Here is a 4,598-nt window from a genome sequence, read left to right as displayed (position 1 = left end):
TCCATCGTAGAAGTAAGATAGTCGAAGAATTTTTGATAGTCAGTAGAATTAGGGGATAAGTAAACAGCACAGATATATTTAGTCAGAGAATGACAGGAAAGCCGAAGCCAGAGTGTGGAGAATTCAGAAGAATCAAGTTCAGGAACACGAGAGCAAGATAAGTCGTTGCGTATATATACACAACAGCCACCTTTGGCTTTGAAATGAGTATAGAGAAAGTAGGAGGATACAGAAAAGGGTTTGCTGTCAGTTGCCTCAGACAGCTGAGTCTCCATTAGAAAAAGAAGGTGAGGTTTAGAGGAGGAGAGGTGGTGCTCAACAGAGCGAAAGTTAGAGGAAAGGCCGCGAATGTTGCAGAAATGAAGAAGAAGAGAGTCAGACCGTGGTTCCAGGCACCTTGAGTCGTCACCGGGAGACGGGCAGATGGTGGGGGCATTTATGGTCCCCCCCCTGGGGACTCCGAGGCTTGATAAGACGACGCCATTTTGGTAAATTTTGAATAGGAAGTGTAGTGTGTACTGTGCATGTAGTTTGGTGAAGATAGTTAGAGAAATTTGTACTGGAGAGCATGCTGGCCTACTCTCTGTGTAACTGAGACACTGAAAAAGTTCAGCAAAGGGGGATGGTCAGGAACTAGTCCTGAGGGCTGATGAAACGGGAGCTCCAGCACTCCCTGTCATCAGCTTTCCATCCACCTCGGGAGTACTGCCCTGCTCGACTGGTGCTACAGTCTACTCCTCTGTGTGTGTGTGTGTGTGTGTGTGTCTCCCAGATGGTGCTGAAGTAATCTAAGTGTGGCAGAACGATTGTTTTATAAGGAAAATATAATACCTGTGTTGCTTTTCGATAGGTCCTACTTAACATGTGGAACAGTAGCACAGGCAGGGAGACTGGGAGAAGATATTATAGTCGGGAAGAATAGGTACAACTTTGGGGAATATTGTACCTACGAAGATGATACGGATCAAAAATATATATAATATAGTCCGTAGAGAGGGATGTAGAAGAAAGTGCAAATACAGAAATTATTGTGGAAGAGACTGCCCAAGGAAGAAATTGCTGAGGCTAAAAGTAGGAGGAATAGGAGAGCTATAATACATGGAGACTGATGTATAGGGCGTGGGATGGGTAATCACAGAAAATGCAATGGGAAAGAAAAGGGAGGGGAAGAATGGATTGAGAGTACATTTGAGAGGAAAGAAGTAGCATAATATTTGTGCAAGCCAGAAATGAAAGAAGGAAAGGACATATTTGGAACGAGCAGGAAAGTGAGGATCCAACGAGAGGAATGGGACTTTGAGTATCGACGTATAAGGTGAATGGCCTGGATGCACAATCGTAGGCCAGAAGGATGATAGGAAACATATAAAAGGATTTATAATACCTGGTCAAAGAAGGCAGATGAAATGAATATTAATGTGGGAAACAATGTGAGAGCAAAAAATGAATGTAATTGACGGATGAGGTAAGTGTCGTGATGTGATGATAGAAATTACGGAGTTGTAAAAATATGAATGGTTGGTAGCAAATCAGGATAAACTATTCGTGCAACCCATAGCTGGTGACAGTCAAGAACCAGAATAAAGCTGGAACAGCACCAATTATGAGGGTGAAGAAGATGGTAGTCAGTGAGGGAATAAATTGGCGAAAAAGATGATTGTACCAGAAGAATTTTTGATGGCAAACGAAATAATAAGATGCGCTTGAGGAAAAACACGACAAGGGCTTTGGAAAAGGAACGTGGGGCTGAGAGGCAGGATATTTTTTTTTCTTTTTTTGAGGGGGGGAGGGGAAGCTGGAGCTAGGAGCAACTTTGAGTGCAAGGAAAAAACTTCGGGGAAAACTGTTTATTTATTTATTACTACGGGAAGAAAGCGTTAAGCATCAGGGCGAGTAGGACTGGTCTGGGGAAATATTCAGATCCTGGGAAGATGGCAGATAGCAGAGGACAGGAATACTGAAATTAGCTGTATGCTGCAATACCCAGGGTGGCGGTGGAGGCAGACCTGTACCGAGGCAACCCTTAAGAGTGAAGGTGTTAGGAAGTATATGAGAGATACATTGAGCTGTTGTGGTTACTTTAATGAGTCAAAGCATGGTTAATAATCTACAGTTAAATCCTACTTAATAATTATAACTCAAATCACGTTAGGATTCTCACGCTATGTAATTATGAGTCGGTAATTACGAGCCAAAGCATGCTTACTAATTAGCTACCAAATCGAGCTCGGTAAATTAGGATCAGAGCACGCTAAAAACTAGGACTCAAACTATTCAGTGTAATGGGAAGTTAAATCATGCATAGTAATAAGGAGTTAAATCAAGCTCAATATCTAGAAGTCAAATAATGGTTTATTGTTTGAAGTGAAATTCTGTTTAGCAATTAGTAGACATATCAGGTCAATAATGAGGAGTGAAGTAATGATTAATAATTATGAAACAGTTAATGACCTGTAACTGGACATAAAATAATGATCAATAAGTTCACAGCCAGCACTTATCTCTTACTAGTATAGAACATTAAAAAGTATGATTTGATATCCATATTCCCGGGATTCTCTCTCTCTCTCTCTCTCTCTCTCTCTCTCTCTCTCTCTCTCCTCAGGCATAGCATATGCATCAGCATCTCTTCAGAGAATATATAATTAGCAAAGAAGGAACATTCACACAGTGCAATACTCGAGCGCCAACGAACTGGACAGAGGGGTAAACATTTGAATTTGACTTTCGACCTATTGCTCTAAAAATCAATGTCCTTAATCCGTGCCTTACCAAGAAACCTCCAACAAAGTCTGGTGTAAATCAGATGGAAGATGTTAAGTTGAACTAATCATGTGAACGTCATCTGTCACCTTTCCATAAGATCTTGGCATTTATCTGACTCACATAATCGAAAAGCTATATTCTTGGCGTACCCTGACCAGTCCACAAAGACTGTTTTAAATCAGACAACAACTTTTCAATTTGATCTTGCCTTGTGACCTTAATTTTGACCTATTGTTCTTATCTGTAGGTCAACCCCTTGGTGGACCTTCAAGCTTTTCATCGAGGTTGGTCCAAAATTATATCAACAGTGATCGCTATTATGCTCACACACAGACAATCAGGCCAAAATTTAGCCTTACCTTGCAACCTTGATCTCTGACTACGAATAAATGTTCAAAAATTGACTTACTGCGTTCTTGTCGTCAGCTGAGCCATTCTGCCAAGTTTGGTCTAACTTGGATTTAAAATGTTTCAGTTGAGGTTACTAGTTTCAACTTTGACTTATTTCTATGACTAGACATGTTGTTATATGAAAGAAGTGATTTATTCATCGACTCTTCTCAACTTTTTACCAAGTGTGTTTGGGTTCCGATAAAGGCTTTTTGAGATATTTTGTTCATTCACACACACACACACACACACACACACACACACACACACACACACAAACACACACACACACACAAACACACACACACACACACACACAAGTACGCACACACACACACACAGACACACACACATCGAATAAAACATTAATACCCACTCTCGCACGGGTATAATTTAAATAGCAACCATCATCCTCATCCTCATCTTCTTAACGCGGTTTCCCATAATAGGCCTACGTGCAGTAAGATGCATCTGGAAACAGAGACAGAAAAGTGGGCACTTCGAAGGACTATTAACAGTGTCCAATGCAATATTTAGTCACCAGCTAAAGATAAAAAGCATGAAAGCAATCAGTACCCATCGACATTTCATTTTACGAACTCTGCATGAGAGTATGGAAACAAACGAAGGAAAAAAAATGTGTAATTTTCTTCTCATATTCAAGTCACTAATATTTGTGAGAAGCAGATTTTTCGATACTTATATGATTTATTTCAGAACCAGAGACCCGGCTGAGTGAATTATTTTGAAAAGAGTTTGATAAAATTCTCATACTTTTGACAACTTTTAGAATAACACAATGTGTGTGCGTGTGTGTGTGTGAGAGAGAGAGAGAGAGAGAGAGAGAGAGAGAGACAGACAGACAGACAGACAGACAGAGACAGACACAGAGAGTGAGAGAGAGAGAGAGAGAGAGAGAGAGAGAGAGAGAGAGAGAGAGAGAGAGAGAAGAGAATCTGTGTGTGAATGAATGTAATTGAGAGGGTGGGTATAAGAGGTGGAAAAAAGCAGAAAATTGTTGACAGGTGCCCTAACCAGAGTATGGCGGGGAGAGGAAGGCTATGGTGGTTGAGAAGAAGCAATGATAAGGCAGAACATGGTAAGACAGATGCCCTGGTGTGGTTCCCGGACACTGCCAAACTACTTTTAAGAAGCACCATATGACTCACCACACACACACACACACACACACACACACACACACACACACACACACACACACACACACACTCCTATTCCAGTTCAAGCACCCACAGCAACATTGTATTCCATTAACAGTACATCCCGACACTAAATCAAGCCTATACTTTCTTTCCGACTTCCACTGCAACTCCAGCACAGTATCTTATACGTCCATACCATTTTGCTTTGTGATTAACCACGTCATGTCTCCGGCAGTTTAGCAAACAAAAACTGAAAGAGGTTTATTCCCCCATCCTTAC

Source organism: Coenobita brevimanus, chromosome 6 (assembly GCF_032717465.1).
Source record: "Coenobita brevimanus isolate Jiangsu-jjx chromosome 6, ASM3271746v2, whole genome shotgun sequence".
Lineage (NCBI taxonomy): Eukaryota > Metazoa > Arthropoda > Malacostraca > Decapoda > Coenobitidae > Coenobita > Coenobita brevimanus.
The sequence above is the reverse complement of the archived record's forward strand: the minus strand, read 5'-3'. Positions refer to the sequence as shown.